The sequence below is a fragment of the Dasypus novemcinctus genome, chromosome 8, assembly GCF_030445035.2.
Source record: "Dasypus novemcinctus isolate mDasNov1 chromosome 8, mDasNov1.1.hap2, whole genome shotgun sequence".
Taxonomy (NCBI): domain Eukaryota; kingdom Metazoa; phylum Chordata; class Mammalia; order Cingulata; family Dasypodidae; genus Dasypus; species Dasypus novemcinctus.
The window spans coordinates 68789919-68811657 of record NC_080680.1 but is presented as its reverse complement, the minus strand read 5'-3'; positions in this window follow the sequence as shown (position 1 = coordinate 68811657).

The window sequence follows — 21739 nt, the reverse complement described above, 5'->3', positions numbered from 1 at the left end:
GTTCTGTCTCTCATTATATTTTCTTCTTGTGTCTCTTGCATCAGCTTGCTGTGCCTGCCTGTTGCACCATCTCGTCGGATTCTTTGGGAAGCACTGGAACTGAATGAGGGACCTCCCATGTGGTAGGTCAGAGCTCAATCGCTTGAGCGACATCAATTTCTCCACATACAGTTTCAATGTCTTCTCATCAATCAAGCATTACTTGATTTTCTCAACTGTAGTATTCACTGTAATTTTTGTCACCCTTGTTATTTTGCAAGATCCTCTCCTCTAATCTATTGTGTTTAACCATATGATATGGGTCCTGAATTTGTTTCAGCTGTTAGAATCTTGCATATAGGAGGCTCTTAATGAATAATACTGGGGGGAGAAAAGGAATTATCTATTTTATTAACATTGCTTGGTTAAGAGAGGTTTTGAATCTAACCGTCATTCTTCTTTTTAAGGAAATTCTATATAAATTGGATTTCAATCCATGCTAGCAACTTTCAGAGTGCTAGATAAAGAAAGGCAGTATGAAGACATGTTAAATAAACTACATGTCATGTGAATAGAAGGGACAATCATTGGTCAAGTCATATATACTTGGATTTGGTAAGAGAAACATATTCAGTCACTTTTTCAAAACAATTATGAAGAAGGAAGTATTATTAATATGGTTATTTTGTTAAATGAATATTGTGCCAAATGATCTCAAATTTAAAAGGTTAACAGTTTAAACAGTTTTATAGAAGTTTACTCCCCAAATCACGCATCTAGAAATAGCAGGCATTAATATACGCTACAAAGATGCATGCATATTTTAGGAGCTAAATGTTTTGCAGTTGGATGCAATGGATAATGTACATTTTAACAGCATCAAAATATAAGTATAAAATAAATTATCATTTTGAACTCTAATATTACTCTTCTCACAAAAATATCAATTAAACTATAGATTAAAGAGGCAACATGATTGTGGGATTCACCAATCTCAGTAAAATTTTAAAATATACACTACTTGATTACTTTTCAGCACAGACAGAACAAAATTACATCCATCAAATAGCTGATTAGTACAGAAAAAAAGACAAACGAAATTTGGGTTATAATTTATATTCATTGTTAGTTTAAAACTAAATAATCTCAGGAATTTTACTTCATAAAAGTAACTGAAAGACAATGATTCAAAATCATTAGGAGATGAACTATTTCCAATATGGAAAATAAACCATAAATATTTTGTATATATGCCTCACCATTTTTAATAGTTCATTGGTGATATTTTATACTACACAAGATAGTGTGTCTAGTACTATACATGTTATCTCACTTAATACTTTTAAAAACCCATGAGAAGCATCATGTTCCCATTTTATTAGATGAAGAAAAATGTCAGTTTACTTATTTGCAATCAAAAATGTATTTTAAGACAGAAATTAATGTTTAAGAATTGGAACATTTTATCTTAGTTGTATTTAAGTATCTCCTATATCCAGGAAACATCTGAACCTCACATGATGGAGTCTTATTATTAAATTAACTTGCATGTCATTAAATGTATGTGTAGATATGTAATATAAAATATAATTTTGTATAAAAATAAAATTACTTTAATAAAATACATTTAAAATATATTATATAACTGAAAATATTTATACATATATAATTTATGCCCTGCTTTAGTTTCCTACCTGCTAAGACAAATACCACACAATGTGTTAACTTAAATTCCAGGAATTTTTTGGCTTACAGTTTTAAGGCTAAAAGAAATCCAAAATCAAGTCACCAGCAAAGAGATGCTTTCTCCCCAAAGACTGGCATTCTAGGACTGGCTGCCTGTCATCCTTGGTCCTTGGCTTTTTGTTACATGGCAATGCGTATGGTGGTATCGTCTTCTTCTGAATTCCACTGACTTCCAGCTGCTGGCTGCTCCCTGCAACTTCCTTCTGATCAGTTTCCTTTGCTTAGAAGGACTTAAGCCATAATGGCTTAAGGCCCATGTTTATTCAGTTTGGGTACACCTTAACTAATATCTTCAAAGATTCTATTTACAAATAGGTTCACACCACAGCACCAGGGGTTGGGACCTGAACATGTCTACTGTAGGATACATGAGTCAAACTCTAACATGAATGTATATTATATACAATATTTATATAAAATATAATTGTACACATTAAATATTTGATATTTATATATTCATATAAGCATTTACATTTGTTTTATGAAATAAATCAACTCAAATTTACATTTATATTTTGATTCACTTTGGTCAATATTTTAATGGATAAATGTGCATTGTAAATAGAAGTTATATATTTTACACTATCATATGCACATGTATATGTAATAGTTATGTAACATATATTATTTATACATCATACCATACTATGGAACTCATAGAATTAGCTTATAGATCCACATATCTAAAGGCAAAATTCAATTCCAGTTCTCATTAATGGAGGGTAAGGGAAGGTCTATTAGCCTTCTGGATTTGGAGATAGGCCCATGGACTTACTATGGCCTCCTTAATTCTTCAAATAAGATTCAAGTATAAAGGATGAGGCACTTTTAGCATTATCCATGACAGGCTTAAGAGAAGGAATCAAATAATATAAATATATGTTAAACATCAGTATACTACTTAACTCTAAAGACAGGAAAATTTTAGCACTACGACCTTGTCTTGGGAACTATGATTTGAAAATGAGTTTTTAAAAATTATTTGTTTTTGCACAAGGATGTTAATCTCTCTGTGGTGCATCACGGGAAACTGGAAATATTCAATGTCAGGTAGAAGTTTTGTCCCAAAGGGACTGTATATTCTGAAAATTCATATAGTTATAAAAGTTATTATACATGTCCACAACCCCAGCTCACCAATGCCATACCACAAACTTGTTTAAAGGGTTTAATTTAATGCCTAAATATGAATGCTCAGAAACATGAAGCAACCTGCCCTCAGATCTCAGCAAATGGCACATATATGACTAATCCTGACCCTCTGACTCTAAAGCTCCATTTTCCACTGGGCTGTAAGATTAATAGATAATTTTCCATAATTACTTGCCACATTTATATAATTTGCATAAGAACACTTACATTTTCTTGTATAAGCTATTTATTTACGTATGCTCTTATTTTTTTTTATTGACTTTGTAATAATATTACATTAAAAATATATATGTGAGGTCCCATTCAACCCCACCCCCCCACCCCCCTTCTCCCCCCCCCCAACAACACTCGTTCCCATCATCATGACACATCCATTGGATTTGGTAAGTACATCTTTGGGCACCTCTGCACCTCATAGACAATGGTTCACATCATGGCCCATACTCTCCTCCATTCCATCCAGTGGGCCCTGTGAGGATTTACAATGTCCGGTGATTACCTCTGAAGCACCATCCAGGGCAGCTCCATGTCCCAAAGACGCCTCCACCTCTCATCTCTTCCTGCCTTTCCCCATACCCATCGTCCACCATGTCCACTTTTCCCAATCCAATGCCACCTCTTCTATGTGGACATTGTATTGGTTGTGTCCATTGCACCTCTATGTCAAGAGGAGGCTCAGATTCCACATGGATGCTGGATGCAGTCCTCCCATTTTCAGTTGTAATCACTCTAGGCTCCATGGTGTGGTGGTTGTCCTTCTTCAACTCCATCTTAGCTGAGTGTGGTAAGTCCAATATATCATATTGTAGGTGCTGGAGTCTGTTGAGGCTCAGGACCTGGCTATCACATTGTCAGTCCAGAGATTCAAATCCCCTAAATATATCTTAAACCCCAACATTAACTGCACCTCCAGCACATTAGCATGAAAGTCTTATGAAGGGAGATCCCATTTGAGTCCAGATTCATCACACATAAACACCATTTCCAAAGAGGGGCCATCTGCCCTGGTAGTTAACCCCATCAGCCATGACCATAACTCCCATGGGTCTCTTTAGCCCTCAAAGGAACCAATATCTGGGGGTTGTATCTGCTTTATCTGTCTCTCTGACTCTGCTCAGTTGTGCATGAGGGCAATCCTTCTGCCAGCCTCCAGACTCTTTAGAAACTCGTAGCCATATAAACTCGTATGCTCTTATTTTGTGAAAATTCTATTTCTGGTATTTATAAACATTTTGTTCTGTTTCTTAGTTAATTTTTTGTTTGCATTTTACATAGGTTGTTGGAAAGTGAAGGTATCACACCATTTGTGAATGAAGTCCTCAGTAAAGTAACTGAAAAGTAACACAGAATTATATGTCCTTCCCTTTAATTTGAAAACAAGTTCATTTTTAGCACAAATCTTGAAAAATGATATGTATATGCCTATTCCTAATGTAGAGCTTTCTTCTCCTTAACAAGAGTTCAACCAAAAATATTTAATCATTTTTCTGAAACTAATGTAAATAATTTTAAATAAAAAGGTAAATAATAAAAATACATTTTGCAAGAGATATACTCTAAATAGTTGGAGAAGCATGCAGCAATTATTATTTAAATCAGAAAGAAATTAGAATATAATCTAGATATTAGTTATTTATAGACCATAATCATCTAAGATAGCTAACTAATGTGTGCCTGATCAAATTGGGTGTCTTTTACTCCAGTAATATAAATCAATGTTTTTCATAAATTCAGTCAAAGAAACATGATTTCTCTGCAAGTCAAGGTATATGACCAGAAAATATGATCTAATTTTATTTATATTTAATTTCCCAGGTTGAGTGTTGATTAGTAGTGCCTTTAAGATTTTCTACCTATATATGTAGTTCAGTACAAGCAATGCTTTCTAAATCCATAAGGAAAAATTCAGAATTAGTCTTTAAAGCACATCTTAGGGCTTTACCACCTCACAAACAACTATAACTCCTAATTCCCAAAACTTTTCTTCATGTCTAGTGTATTAGTCAGCCAAAGGGGTGCTGATACAAAATATCAGAAATCTGTTGGCTTTTATACATAGCGTATTTATTTGAGATAGAAGCTTACAGTTACCAGGCCATAAAGCATAAGTTACTTCCTCACTAAAGTATATTGCCATGTGTTGGGGCAAGATGGCTGCCAACATCAGCCAGGGCTCAGGCTTCCTGGGTTCTGCTCTTCCTGGGGCTTGCTTTCCTCTAGGCTTAGCTACTGTGTTTTCTCCACAAGGTCAGCTGTAGACTATAGGCTCTCTAGGCTTTGCCTAACTCCACAAGACCAGCTGCAGACTATCAGATGAACAGCTTGTTTCTCATCCTGGGGCCTTTTCTCTTTCCTCATCATCAAGCTCCTCTATGTGCTTACTTCCTGGAGCTCCAGCTCAAAAACTCCAACTCTGTTCTTTGTCATGTCTTTTATCTGTGAGTTTCTACCCACCAAGGGGCAGGGACACAACACCCAACTGATGTGGCCCAATCAAAACTCTAATCATAATTTAATCATGCCCAGGTATAAACCCATTTACAAACAGAACCCAAAATCTATTTTTGGAATTTAGGAATAATACCAAACTGCTACATCTGGACTCTGTGTTTCAGACCTATTCTTAATTGACTCTATACCTCCTAGTGACCTCTCTGCCCTGTCACTGGGTTTGTGGGCTAAATCGTTATTCCTCACCCAGATTCCTCTCTTCCCAGCTTCAGGCTGAATATACTACTTTAGAGCATTGTCCTCTGCCTAAAGAAATGGTTTGCAATAAAAAATAAAAAAGAGTTGATGAGGGAGACTGTGATAAAGAAAGTAAAATGTTAACTCTGTTAATGTTTTGCCAATATATCCCAGTAGGAAATATTTAATGTCTACCTGACCAAAGTCCTGAAGTCAGTAGGAAACATTTTACTACATCCTAGAAAATGTCTTAGATCATTCACCTCCTGCTCTAATTTCACATTCACTATATATTTACACATTTAATTCCTATGCCTAATTTATATTCAACACTAGAAACAGATTGGAACAACAGAAATGAAAAAAAAAATCCATCCCCAAGGTGAATATAGTCAAAATATATATATACATAAATCACACACATGTATGCACAATAATGTCTTTTCACAGAAGTCACAAACTTAATTACCACAGCTAATGGAAATTATAGCCCTCTTGTCCATCTTTTAATTTTCCCACTCTTGATAAAGGCATGGGTACACAATTTATTTTCTTCTAATTTCTACTAGAGAAAACATCAGTGTGAGTATAATGATAAATTGAAATGATTGAAGTGCTTCAGTGTTGGGAGAACAAAATGAGAAGAGCGAGATGTGGATATGGTGCCTTGTAGCTAAGTGTATCTGTTCTGTCCAATTTTTCAAGAGAAGTCGGACATCACTACATTTCAAAGATAAAACACTGAATTTTAGATGGTAGTGGCCAATTAATTTTTTAAAAGCACAGCTTGTGCCATTATTTTGCCAAATCTACAAATATTGAGTTTCTGTTTTGATCACCAGGAGGCTTCTTTGTTCAGAACAAGTCAATTTAGACAGTCAGATGAAACTGGTTTCCTTCTGGTGTATAACATTATATAACACATGGGGTCCCTTTTCTCCCACCATGGTTGAAAAACTCAGCCATCCTTTCTTAGATTTATGTGAAGGAGAATATCTTTCCATATGGTAAATGGGGACAGATGGAATAATGGGGGCAGGTATTTGGGAGCTCTGTATTTTCTGCATGATTTAAAAAATCATTAAGAAAAGCATACACATCAAAATGTGTGCTTGAGCTGGTTCTGTCCCAACTGAAATGGTGACATATTCTTTAAGAACCAGAATGCTTATAGCATCTATGCTCATCCACACTTCCTTTAAGTCATTTCTTATACATTCATAGCTATACCTTCATAGCTATTTGGGGGCATATTTTGCTATCCTTTCCATAAACACTAAAATTTTCTGTCCTTCCTGCACACAAGATTTTCTTAGCCATTTAAAGTACCTAAGATGATAACCTTTGAAACGACGTATTAGCACCTGCTGTTGTACCCAAATGTAGTGGGCATGAAAGGGTTAAACAGCATAGCCCTTCTTCTGTAGTTGGTGTACAATTGAAAGTACACAAAATTACATTGAGAAATGACCTTTTGAATAAAGTGTGAAACACTTCTCAGAAATACTCAGGCTAGAAAATGTCCCTTAACCACTTAAAGCCATGATACAAAGCAAAGGGTATTTTCAGAAGGCATTTACAAGAGGAGAGCATATGGCTTTTGGCATCTGCTGTGTGCATGCACATTCAACAAGAGTCACACATCCAACATTGCCTGCTATGAACAAATTTCTGCAACAGCAATTAAGGACAGAAATAGCAGAATGGTGAGGCAAGGTTCATAGTTAACCCTAAACTATTACAAAGTATTAGTCATATGTTTATTTGTGTTTATGTTAACTCTTTAGTAAACTACTTACAGTTTGCATTTTAAAGTATAGGTTTTGTTTTTCCTCAACATAGTTGATTGTTATCCATTTCAAGTCATCCGCTAAGGTTAAGATGTAGAAACAGGTGTCTTAGTATGATTCAATTCCTACTACCAGGTTAAGCATATTCTGTGTTAATGGTCACTTTTCACATTAATGCCTATTTAAAAATGTGTATAGTTATAAGGTTTAAACAAATATTTAAGTGCCAACACTTAGCACAGGCTCTGGGACATAATAAGTGCTCAATATATTATGATAGATTTGAATTTAAATCATGATGGATTATACCCCAAAATATCTTCTCCCTTGAAGAGATCTGATGAAGAAGTTAGCCATTGTCTTCCTGTCTTCCAAGTTGGCATTTCCTGTAGCCAAGGTTCAATAAGCCATTACTCTCAGAAACTTGAAAATTGTTTTGTACTTCTCTTTACAGTGGAATAACGTACGACTTTGGGGAGTAAGTTTTGAAACAAGCTTTTTTTTTTCACAAACTACTGTATGAGCTGCCACAATCTTTTACTAAGAATAATCAGGTCTTAATCCACCCATATCATTTCCTTAAATGGTCTGAATTTACATTAGTAACTTGTAATAAAGAGACTCTTGGAATAAAATGTTTTCTTTAACACTATTTACTCTGAAGACCACACTGATGTGACCTCTTAGAGTTCAACTAGAAAGCTGTCTCATGGGTTATTGGTTTGTTCATCACAAAGAAGCATGTTCACCTTGAGAGACTGATATGCCTTTGGGACTGCTTTAAGTCATTCAATCCCACCATTTTAGGATCCCCTTAAGAAAATCACTGTAAGATTCCATCTGTATAGTGACATTTTTCTCCTTTGCCTTCTCACTGGTTCCTGACAGTTTTTCGATACCAGTGGGTCACAGAGTTCATTTCATCAAAAAGTCAAGACTTTTATTGTTGTTGTTGCATGTCTGTGTTACCAATGATGTCTTAGGTCACAAATGATGTCTTAGGTTAAAAAATGTTTCTATCAAAATACTTTGCACCTCTTATCCATGTTTCTTTTCTTTTTTTCCCATCTTTGTATAATTTTCCATCATTAAATTCCTTGATTACCATATTTTCATGTAAAGGAATCAATAATAGACTAAGGAAATAGATTAGAATCTTATTGGATGGTGTAAATTCCATTCCCCATATCTTCTCAATAGAGTAGATTCATAGAATGTGTAAAAATTCATTTCAACCATTTTCCTTTCCCTCACTTTTAATAAGATACTTATCATAGCCACAAGTTATTTTTCTATGAGATAATAGTCATTAAAAATTAAGCAATCAACTTAACAATTTTATGCAAGGAGAACTTTTTTAAAAGATCTCTACTTAGAACCTCTCTGTTTCAATGAGCATTGACCAGTTTAATTGTTTGAACTTTGATCAGGATTTACTGTGTAGACTTGAATTGAGAAAGAGTTGATTTTGACTTGAAAAATTGAAGTTCACTTCATCTCCTTTTCCCTGACCAAATAACACCCATAAAAAGGTTAGAATGATGTAATATTATTAGAAAAATGCAAAATAGCTTTCCTCTTAGTTGAGAATAATTTATTCCTAAAGCAAACATATAGTTTTCAGCTTAGTTATGAAAGAATTATCTGGTGGGGAGAATGAAGATGACAGAAAAGCCTGACACTTCCTCACTGAGCACACTGGTCAAGAATTCAGGTTCTGAAAACAGTGATCCCTTGATCCAAATCCTGACTCTTGCATGTAATATCTATTGAGCTTTAGACCTATCACTTAAACATCTAATTATCAGTTTCATTGATACTAGTACATTACTCATAGGACCTATGAGGATTAAATGAGATTAATACATGTAACTCATTTATCATAATAATTCACCAATAGTAAGAATTCAACAAGTATTAGCTCTGGTGGTAGTCACTCTGACATCTTTTATTCTAATTTTCATTGCTGCCACTACCCAGGCTAGACTGGCAGGACTAAACCTTTAACAGATCAAATAAGTTTATAAATTACTTTGCTTAGGTTGCCTTTAGGACAAGCATGGGAGAATGGAAACTTTAAAGAGATCTGCTATTTACTAATATTAACCTCATAGACATAAACATACACAACTTAAAGGAGTTTGTCACAAGAATTAAAGAACTTTACTGTCACCCATTTTATGTTTAAAACATACAAATTTTGTAATTTAATTGGTAAAAATATATGTTTATTTTAATATAAAATGATTATAAAATTGCTATTTTGGAAAATTGATGCTTCAGGAAGTTAAACCAGATTTACTGCATATTCTTAAATTCTCAAATACCAACAACTTAGTGCCCAATACCCCTGAGAGCACCCTATTTGAGGGCAACAGAGAAATCCAAAAAGAGAATATTATATGACATAATGTGAATAAATCCTTTATGACTTTAATGGTCGATTTGATGTCTCCCAAAACATATGCATTCTTGCCACACATCACTTACATGACTCATTGGATAGGATAAGTTAAATGTGAAGGGAGCTAAGTAACGGTAATCAAGATTAAACTATCTGAACATATTAATTTTAATATTTCTAGCTGTCTTCTCCTCTATTTGCTAATTTCTTAGCCAGATTTTAAGTTCCTACAGGGAAAGAAGTAACATTTTAAACCTTTTTGTATCTCCCTCAGTTATTCTACCACCACCAAAGGTAAAACACAATGACTTTTACAATATAGATATTCAATAAATGTTGATTTATATTTCAGGATCCTGTGGAATTTTTCAGTGGATATTCTCTTGACATTTTAGGTGGGAAAAGTATTCACTAAAAAAAGTAACCTGTAGTACAGGGTATGTATTATCCCAGTACCCTGGAATCTGGATGCTAGTAATGTTCCTAGATATTGGGACAATCAGAAATTTATCTGCATATTCCCAAATGTTATTTAAGGTATCAGCACCTTTTATTATCAGAAATAATAAAAGATGACTTGCTCATAAACCCAAAATTAACCAGCACCAAGTAAAAAGGGACAAAGAAAAAGTAAAACAGAAGCTCAACAAGCAAATCAACATCAGAAGGGTAAACGAGGAAAGGAACAACATAAGAAAGAGAAATATCCAAGATATGGAATATGAATATGCCAAGTTCCTCAAATACTAATGAGCCACTTGAGTCATTGGATTAAAGTTTAAAAAAAAAATCAGTTAGCATTAAATTGTAGGCATCTCCCTACCTATGTTACAGATTCCAACGTGACTAGACAAATAAAACTCTTAAAACCAAAACAAGTCCTCAAGAAAAGAAATACATAATTAGGTAAATAAACATTTATTTCAGGCAAAATTATGTAACTGTCATCTTAAAATTATATAATGATATCTATTTCATTATTTTAGTAAATTTTATTGAACAGTAATTATTTGTTTTATATTGAATTAGCTGATAGGAATAGAGGTTCCCAAGGTTTGAGGAATTTATAAAAAATTAGCAGAGAAATATAGGCATCCTGATAGATAAGATGATAAGTTCGCCAAGGTAAAATTGAGAGGTAAATAAAGGTAAGGTCATTTCTACCTGGGGTATAGGGTGAGTGGGGGATGGAACAGAAGTGAGAGAAAAATAATCTTTTCCATCTTTAAAAAATGAATTCTCACTAACGTTAATCTTTAAAAGTTTCAAACACATAGTTTAATATATCGTTAAAGTACTTTTTATCAAAATATTATACCATTTTCTCTGAAGGAAGATATGATTCTAAAATAAGAATCATAATGCTCAATTAGTATTCATTCCATTTATTGTTGAATTGCGAACCATATTTAGGCAAATATAATATCCCAAACTAGATTATAAGAGCTGTATTGGTAGAGTCAGAGACAACATTTATTAATAGCATAAATAGAAATGAAATGATAATTTCAATAATAATTGGAGTAGAGCCAAAGTGAGGTTCCCTAGGTAGTCAGGGAAGAGACATATGGATAAGGTTGCTTCTATGAGGTGAAAGGTGCTTGAAAAGAGTCTAAGGAAAACTCAAACTGTATTTATTTTTATTACAGCCTTGCAGAATGGCTGTTCCTGCTAAAACAGCAATACAAACTCTGCAATGCTTTCTAGACTTGCTCACCTCTATTTATTTTAATCCTCTGCTGGGAAATAAAGGTTAAGGATAAAGAAGGTCATTTGGAGCCACAGAAATTTAAAAAGGAAATCAAAGTGAAATGATCTGAGGGCATGCAAGGTAAGAACAGAGCAGGGAGTTAAAAGTGCAGCAGAGAAAGCCTCTAACTCCTGAATCAAACATTACTTGGTTTCCCAATCTATTCGCTTTCCATCTAGGGATGAAGCTAGGCACTCTCTAAAATTTCCCTTGCTTCTTTTTTTTCAAACCTCTACTAGCTTTTAGATGCATCCTTTCCTAGGAAATAGACTTTTGTGGTTAGAAATTGTACCCACTCTCCTCAAGCCTAAGTTAAAAGGATCTTCCTCTTAATGGGCCTAACTGGACCCAGTTGAACCACAAGAATGCATTTGAGCTCTCTCTAGTTTAACTGTTCAATAAATAGAGAAACAGGAAGGTGTTTGAGTGGTTCATTATGACGCATCCATAACATCTTCAAGAAGAGAAATGCATTTTCTAATAATATACTAGCCTGTTGAATTAACCATACCAGGACGGTTACTGCAAATCAGTATTTGTTTACATAGAAGCCTTGAAATGTCCCAAACACTCTTTATTATATGAAAATGTATGCTAGTATATGCATTTTGGTCTTTGTATTAAGAAAAAGTAGGAAAAAAGCAAGAAGTTTTCTGTTATATTAAAGTGATGGTGCAATGAGGAAGCTTATCATTATCTATATTCATTATTCTAAACCTACTTTGAAATTTTTCAACAACTTTTGGCACAGTCAAAAGCTGTTGCATAAACCAGATGCAGTTAGTATCAGGGTTTACAGGGAGAGAATTCAGATGGCATAAAAACTTCAGCGATTCTAATTGTAATTCACTTCTTGCTTAAATGATATATCTGGTAACCTGGTTCTTTGATAAAAATAAATGAAACAACCATGAATAACAACAGCAGTAGCTACAACAACGAAACTCTGAAACTGATAGCTCTGAGCATCAGAAAAAATATTATCACCTCCTCAAACTCTTGTTTTGGAAATTGTATTTATCTCTGTAAGAGATAATGTTTTCCCATGTTGCTGAAACTTTCCTCAAACATAAGATTTCAACATTGATATTTAAGACTAAAACTATATATTTGGCATATCTTCTAACGACTACACTTTTCCCTATAAGATCACATGTAATTGTACCTTCTCCCCTCACAGCAGGAAGGTCTGCTCTGGAGAGACGACCATGATTCCTCTCAAGGGGTTTGTGAGAAAATAGTGTTACTGCACAGAACTGCTAGGCTTAGATATTTGCTTAAGAAAAATCACTGAAATTCAAACATAAAACTATAATTAAGAGAAAAATATTGAAAGAAATGATGGAGACAAACAGCAAGATGGTGGTGGGGTAAGGAGCTGCTAGAGTCAGCTCTTGCTACAGAGCAGTTAGTAAACACCCAGAGCTATGGAGAACTAGCTGAAGCACCTGTTTTGGGGTTCCAGGAGACCAAAAGAGCGTCCTGCAACATACTTGAAGGAATGGAAGGAGGAGACTGATCATCTACTGACTCAAGTAGAGTGCTTCAGGCCCCAGAGGCCAATGCCCATCTTTCACTGGAGGCACAAGCCATCGTGGGAGCTGTTCTGTGGCTGGAACTGAAAGCTCCACTTCCCAAAAAAGGGGGAGGAAGTGACAGTTGGGCACCAACTTCAGTTATTGATGAGTAAATTCAGTGGACTAAAGTTTAATCCTGAGAACAGCTAAAGTTTGAACCTGTTCAAGCCAGAAAGAGGGCAGTAGCTGTCATCTTAACTCCGCGTCTGGCAGGAGGGGAAGTGGGACAGACTAAAAATCACAATGCTGGTGGGGACTGGCTTCTTACCATCCAGATCAGATTGTAGCTCTAGAATAAGCCCCAGCCCCACCTCTAGCAGGGAGGAAGCTGGGGGGACCTGTGCCAGCTTCTCCGGTAAATTACAGGCCAAGCCACAGAGGCTGGTTATCATCCTACTTTGGCAGCACAAGCCACCCCAGGAGCTATTCTGTGGCTGGAATTGGAAGCTCCATTTCCCAAAAACAGGGGAGGAGGAGAGATTGGCCACTGATTTCAGCTACTGATTGGTGGTTTTGGCTGGCTAGAGTTTAACCCTAAGAAGAATTAAAGTTTGAACTTGTCCAGGTTGGAAAGAGGTTGGTAGCTGCCATTTTGACTCCACTCCCAGCCTGAGGGGAAGCCAGGCTGGCCCAAAATCACAGTGATGGTAGGAACCAGTTTCTTTTACCCAGATCAGCCTTCATCCCCAACATAGGTCTCAGGCCAACCTCTGGATGGGAGGAGTCTGGTGTCCTTGCACCAGCCTACCCAGGTCCTGCAGGTACGTTTGGTTGGTACATTTGGTTGACTGAATAATTGGAAGTCTCATGGGGCAACCACAGTCATCTTGGACCTGCACTGCATAGATTGATGCCCACACCAGCACCTCCATCCCTACCCCAGACAGGGGAGAAAGGGATGTGAAACTTCATCAGTCTTTCTGTGAAACTAGTGTCTAGGCCTGCACAACTTGGATTATTTCACACAGCTGTGACTCTGTCCCTATCACTTGCAAAGGAGGAAGTTGGGAGAAGCTTCATCAGTCCCTGAGGTAATGAGGGCAGCTTAAACCTCCACAGCTTATAACACCAACTACATCCTTGGTTCCTACTGCACAACCAGTAAGTGAGAAATGTCAGGAAACCCTAAACTAAAGAGAAAAACTGCACCCAGAATAAACACCCTAGTAAGCCAGGTGCCAAGACACAAACAAAAAATTACAATCCACACCAAGAAACAGGAAGATATGGCCTAGTTAAAAGAACAAGATAAGCCTCCTCCAGAGAACATAAAGGAGTTGAGAAGATAAGCCTCCTCCAGAGAACATAAAGGAGTTGAGACAACTAATAAATGTTCAAACAAATTTCCTTGATAAATTCAATGAGATCACTAAAGAGATTAAGGATATTAAGAGAACATTGGATGAGCACAAAGAAGAATTGAAAAGCATACATAGAAAAATAGCAGATGTTATGGGAATGAAAGGTGCAATAAATGAAATTTTAAAAAAACATTGGAATCATATAATAGCAGATTTGAGGAGGTAGAAGAAAGGATTAGTGACCTTGAAGAAATGGTCTCTGAAAGTGAACATACAAAGGAACAGATGAAGAAAAGAATGGAAAAAATTGAACAAGGTCTCAGGGAACTAAATGACAGCAAAAGACATGCAAACATACATGTCATGGGTGTCCCAGAAGGAGAAGAGAGGGAAAAGGGGCAGAAGGAATATTTGAAGAAATAATGGTAGAAAATTTCCCAAGCCTATGGAAGGACATAGATATCCACATCCAAGAAACACAATGTACTTCCATCTGAAAATATCTGAATAGACCAAATTTGAGACACATACTAATCAGAATGTCAAATGCAAAGACCAAGAGAATTCTGGGAACAGCAAGAGAAAAGCAATACATAATATATAAGGGCTATCCAATAACATTAAGTGCTGATTTCTCACCAGAAACCATGAATGCAAAAAGACAGTGGTGTGATATATTTAAGATACTACAAGAAAAAATCTTCCAGCCAAGAATTTTCTATCCAGCAAGATTGTCTTTCAAAAATGAGGGAGAGATTAGAATATTCACAAATTAACCAAAACAGAGAGAATTTCTAACCAAGAGACCAGATTTTCAGGAAATTCTAAAGGGTGTGCTAGAGCCTGAAAAGAAAAGAAATGAGACAGAGGTCTAGAAGAGAATCTAGAAATGGAGATTATATCAATAAAAGTAACCAAAAGTGTCAAGAGTGGGAAAAATAAAATATGACAGATAAAACTCAATAGTCAGGAATAAATTTAACCAATGATGTAAAGCACTTGTATTTAGAAAACTGCAACTCAACATTAAAAAGAATAAAAAAAGGCCTGAATAACTAGAACATTCCATACTCATGGATTGGAAGACTAAATATCATAATCTATTCTGGAACTATTGTGATTAATAATGGACGTCAATGTAGCATCAATGTGGAGAAAGTGGCCATGGTGGCTGCTGGGGGTAGGGAGTGGGAAGAGGAAATGTGATGTGGGAGCATTTTCAGGACTTGGAGTTGTCCCGGGTGGTGCTGCAGAGACAGTTGCTGGACTTTGTGTGCCCTCCCATGGCCCACTGGGTGGACTGGGGGAGAGTGTAGACTATAATGTGGACCATTGACCATGTGGTGAAGCAGTACTCAGATTTGTTTTCACCAAGTGTGGTGGATGTCCCATGATGATGGAGGAGGTTGGTGTTATAGGGGAGGGGGGAAGGAGTGGGGGTGTATGGGGACCTCATATTTTTTTAATGTAACATTAAAAATAAATAAAGACAAAAAATTTATAAAACAGCAGGTAACTAGGTGTTGATAAACCTTAGCACAGGCTTTGGGATTAAACAGACCTGGACACATTTAAAAAAAGATGTCAATTCTACTTAAATTGATACACAGATTCAATGCAATCCCAATAAAAAGTCCACCAGCATTTATTTTTTAATTGAAAACACGACTCTCAAATATATTTAGAAGGGTAAGGGGTCCTGAATAGCCAAAAACATCTTAAAAAGGAAAAGTGAACTCTCCCCTCTAGATTTTAAATTATATTACCCAGCTATAGTGGTAAAAACAGCATGGTACTGACATAAAGACAGACACGAAGACCAATGGGACCAAATTTACGGTTCAGAAACAGACACTCATATGCATGGTCAAGTGATTTTTGACGAGCCTGTCAAACCCACACAGCTCAGATATCCATAGTCAAAAGAAGGAAAGAAGACCCCTATTACACCTTATCAAAAATTAATTCAAAATGGACTAAAAACCTAAAAATAAAAACACTAATCATAAAGCTTCTAGAAGCTATTGTAAAAAAGTTTCAAGACCTGGTGGTAGCTGGCAATTTCTTAAAGGAGATAAAAGGAGAACTGAGATGGACTACTGATGTTTAATATATGTAGCAGTTTTAGTTGACTTTATTATAAAAGTGTGGAAATGTATAGAGTGGATGGTAACACATAGTAACAGTTTGTAAATGGGGATGTGGCTGAAAACGGTAGTCGAGGAAAGTAAATGCCAGTTAACTGAATGCTAGAGAATATTCTAGGAACAGAATAGCACAGTAAACCCAGAAGTGGATGAGAATTGTGGTTGATGGTACAGATGCAAGAGTGTCCTTTGTTAGCTAGAGCAAATGTATATCACTATTGCAGGGTAGTGGGAATGTGGAGAAGCATGGGAAAGATAAAACTGGAGAGACCTCTGAACTGTGGTTAGCAATATAAATATAATATTCTTGCATCTATGCCAAAGATGTACTGTGTGGCTAATGGGACAGTATGGATAAATGTGTGCCAAATGTACACTATGGATATGGTAACAATCAGATAATACTATATTATTTGTAAAAATATTACAACACAGTGTGGTGTGTTGATAGAGGAGTGTTGTGTTTGGGAATTTTGCATATGTGCATGATTGTTTTATAAATTTACAACTTCTGTCACAAAAAATATATTTAAAAAATAACAATAGGTTGGGTTTGGGGGAAAATGCACCAAATATAAGATAAGGACTGTAATTAGTAGTAAGATTTTGACAATATTCTTTCATAATTTGCAACAAACATCCCATGACAACGCAAGATGTTGGTGGAGGGTTGATGTATGGGACCCCTGAAAGATGTTATGCATGTTTGCTTTTTAAGTTCACAACTTTTACTATACACTTACTGTTTATGTATGTTCATATATAATTGATATAAAGATAATTATATTAACAGGCAGAGTTGGGGGAAAATACTTTCATTAGTAGTAATATTTTGACAATGTTTTTTAATCATTAGTTAAAAAGGTTTAACAGCATTGCAAGGCATTAGTGGTAGGGTGAGGTGCGAGAGTACTGTACAATGTTATATCTGTTTGTAAGTACACATATTGTTCATGTATATTTATGTATGAGTGATATACTTCAGTAAACAAAAAAAGATAATGATGATTTAATATTTTCATCTCTTAAGGTTTACTAGCAATAAAAAAATGTTAAGCTTAAGGTCATAATTTAAAAAAATGTTTTCCTATGTATACAAATTCAAAATTTTATATATCCTAAAGTGAAGGGATGTCACCAAGTAAGAAGTACAAACAATTCTTTTCCTTAAAGTATAGTTTTAGTAATGGTTTAACTTTGTTAAAAAATGGCTTTTTTGTATTTGTAGGTTCTCATGGAAATAAGCCCTTTAGAACTATCCTATAAAAATAACATTTATATAAACACAAAAGATATTTTATGGTTTATAATATTGTGGATTTTTATCATTGATTATGTACCAAGTGTATTGCATTTAGGCAATTCAAAAAGATATTAAGATAGTAATGAAAAACCAATAAAGTTATGAGGACTATTTCAACAATAACATAGAAATACTGAGCAAATTAAGAAGAATAGTGCACTGTCCATTACACTGAACTTTCAGGGTGTATTTGTTAGCTATTCTGTAGGACACTCAGTAGATTAATGCACTTTAATTCACAAATCCTTTTAAAGTATTTAATAAGTGCCAGGAACTCTGCTAGGCATAAAAAAATACAAATAATATATGGCAGAAAAAGCTTACTCCTTCCAAATAATTATTCTATGCTTTTGAAATTCTAAGAATAAGTGTCATGATATATTTGCTGTAGAAGTTATTGTTTGTGCTCTGAGCTAAATCCACTAAGACTACCTGTGATTTCAGCACAGTGGACAGTTCCACACAAGCCGAGTCTCTCCCTGAGGCTACCCTATGCTTTTCAGCCCCAAGCCTTTCTTCATAGCCACAGAAATTTGTCCCAGAACTAGGGAGCTGAATCCCTGGGGCATGCATTAACCAGTGGGGATGGGAATAGGCACAACTTGTTTCTCATCTCCAGTTTTTCTTAGAGAAGGTAAGGCATTCAGTGAATCAAATTTGGTTGGAAAAGGATGATTAGAGTGCCTATCAGGTGCCAAGCCCTGCAGATGCCAACATATGCACCGATGTTACTTATTCAATGAGGTATATTTTACAAATGAGGAATATGATGTTCAGCAAGCTTAACTAACTTGCCTACACTCACTCAACTAATAAATAATAAATTTCTGGAATTCAAACCTAATTTTTCTAAAACTAGTATTCTTAGTTATATGAATAAACCATGATAACTCACCTGTAAAGGATGAATAAGTTAATTAATGGACATTATCCTCAAGGAGCTTATGGCCTAATAATAGAGAACAGCAAGTAGTGCATAATTGCAATTCAATATAAAAGGATAGAAGCATATAAAGACAAGAAAAGAGTTGTTGTCAATATTTTCTTCAATACTTTTATATGTACTATTTTATTGGAGCTTTTGGTCATTTTACCTGGCTTCAGGATATCAAAATATCATTATTTCTTGTTCTCTGTTTACTATCCCTTTTGCTGGCCTTTGGCCTTGCTAATATGACTGACTATTCCTGCCCTAAGGTTGTAGAAACTTATAAAAGCTATTAACTTCTGCAATTTAACTAGGTAATTATTCTCATGCTTTATGCCCTTGAGCTTATCCTCTAGACAGCTTCAGAGTTTCTCTTCAAGTTTGATACTTGCCTGCCCCTTTAAATGTGTGTACTCCCTAGCCCTCACTCCTGATGTCTGGGCCTCAGTGTACTGCTTGATTTTTGGCATCTGATTTATTAATGACACAAATGACAGAATGACACAAACAGGCACATATACTGCTAATTGTTTCTGCTTCTTACGAAGTCTAGTTATACCCTATTGTTATCATTTTTTAACAAATAATTTATATCACTATTTTCTGTATAGAATATATCTTCTAAAAAAGAGAGAACATCTATTGCATGAGTGGAATTTTTAGTGATATTAACATTTTCACTGTACATTCTCCTTAATGTATTCCCAATGAAAGAGAACTATTCATCAGTAGAATAGATAAAATCCTTTCTTGGATCTTGTCTAATAGTTGTATAAGGGAGACATAATAATGTATCTCATAATAATGTATCCCTAAGTCAAATGGAAGATAGTATTTCATACAGCAAAATACTCTATCATTATCAATGTGATTTTAAGTTTGTGAATTCGTCCTTAATTTATTCACTTGTCATCTATTTATTATGCTTGCATGATATAGCCCCTCAAATTTCCATTAGTTCTTTTATTTTCCTTTTTCCTCTTTATCTCTCCTCCTTTCTTCATGCCTTTTTCCCTCTCAAATTACATAGCATGTTTGCCGTTTGTTACTACATATAAAGAAGGTAGACTCCAGTTGTGTTACAAATATGTTTTGACTGCTCTTCCCAGTCATTACTCAGTTATTCTAGAATATTTCCTTTATATCACAGGGATAAAATAGCTGCTAAATAGTCTTCGTTTTAAAATGTCATTGTCTGACACACCCAAAGACAGCCGTTCTATTCTCTCAAATATTTTATGATATTATAACTATTACTTGGGCTTCTAGAAGGATTCCCAATTAATTATTTTTCTTATTACATAGAACAAAAATCTGCAGTCGAGATAGCAAAAGGGATTCAATATTAGTATAAAATGTGAATAGACAAAATAACTTGGAAGCAAATGAGATTAAAGTCTACCCTTAAAAAGTCTCCTTGAGATCTCATAGTTGAGAGTTCCCTGAAATTATAATTGTAGAATGGAAAAAAAGAAGTGCACTTCTGTCACAAAGTTTTAACACTGTGTAGACTGTACTGGAGATTAGACATTTCAGAAAGAAACCCCAATGTTTATTTTCTTCTCTAGAAAACAGCATTCAAATAGATAGACAGGATAATATTAACCCATCTCCATTGACCTGATGGAAAAATAACTATTTGGTAACCTGAGGGTATTATCAGCATGATGTTGACCACACAGAAAGTATGAAATATGGTTAATGGTCTTCTAAACGAGTCTTGATTAACCTCCAAACAAGGTATATTTTGTCAATGAATCAAAAATCTCTTCAGACTCTTAAAATACCAAGTTCTGCAATACTGTAACATCCCATTTAACAAGATAAACTTGCCATTATTTGAGAGTGCTTTTTATCTCTTTAATTGATGTATTTATTTAGCAGCTCTTGATGAGTATATTTAGGAGAAAATTACTGCATAGATTAGAAGGGCCAATCTCAAAACCACCTCATTCCAGCAAGGCACAGCTACTCTTTTTCTGCAAAGCTGTGTAACAGCTCACTGACTCAAATCATTTAGTTATCATTAATGGAGAGGATTTCTATGGCATATATCTAAAAAAATCAAGCCAGCAATCATTTTAGAGTCACACTTTTCTCTAGAGTAATTCAATGAATTGTTACAGTATGACAACTGTGTGATTACTTGTAAAGAGAAAAAAAGAATCAGCCGTTGTGAGGCACAAAAATTATAGACTTCATTTCAAAAAGATTGACGCCTCTGAAAACATTTCATTTACAGAAACTTTGATACCAAAGTATACAAACTCAAGATATAAGGGATTGGGGAACAAATAAATGAGGTTGGTTAAGTTTAAATGAAAAATCTGAATCGATAGTGAACAAAGTTTAACCAATCCTTCAGCAAAATGGAGAAGGATGAGAGAAATTTGGATATAAATATAAAACAATTTTATACCCTAATCAGATATAAGAATATATATATATATATATATGTGAGAATTCCATCTACAGAATATCAGAAGGTAGTGCTATTTTGGGACTAACACGAGTGACTTTAACTGTAACCTATTGGGCATCCACAGTTGAAAATTTCAACCGAAACGTCATAAAATAGCAGACCATCTAATTTAAATGGAACTTCTGAAAACTCAAAACTTCTCTCTCTGTCAACTGAAATAAGTAGTGCTCATTTGATTTGATTGATCTATTCCAAGAGTATTCAACCATAGCTATAAAATACACTATGGATTTTTCAATAGAATATTTTAAGTCACCTTGTTCCTATTGTTTCAGACTTGCCTGCTTTTAAATTGTCCCAGGTGAGAAATTTTTGCATTACCAAACCCAAGATATCCTGTTGATATATGTGCTGAGAGGTTTTTTGTCACCATTTCCTGAAATCATGCAATGGGCAAAAATTATTTGTAAAGGAAGGTCATGAAAACCTTCTTCAAGGATTAGAGTTTCTTCATGTGACTATGAAATAAGAAGGGCCTTTCCTTCCCGCTCC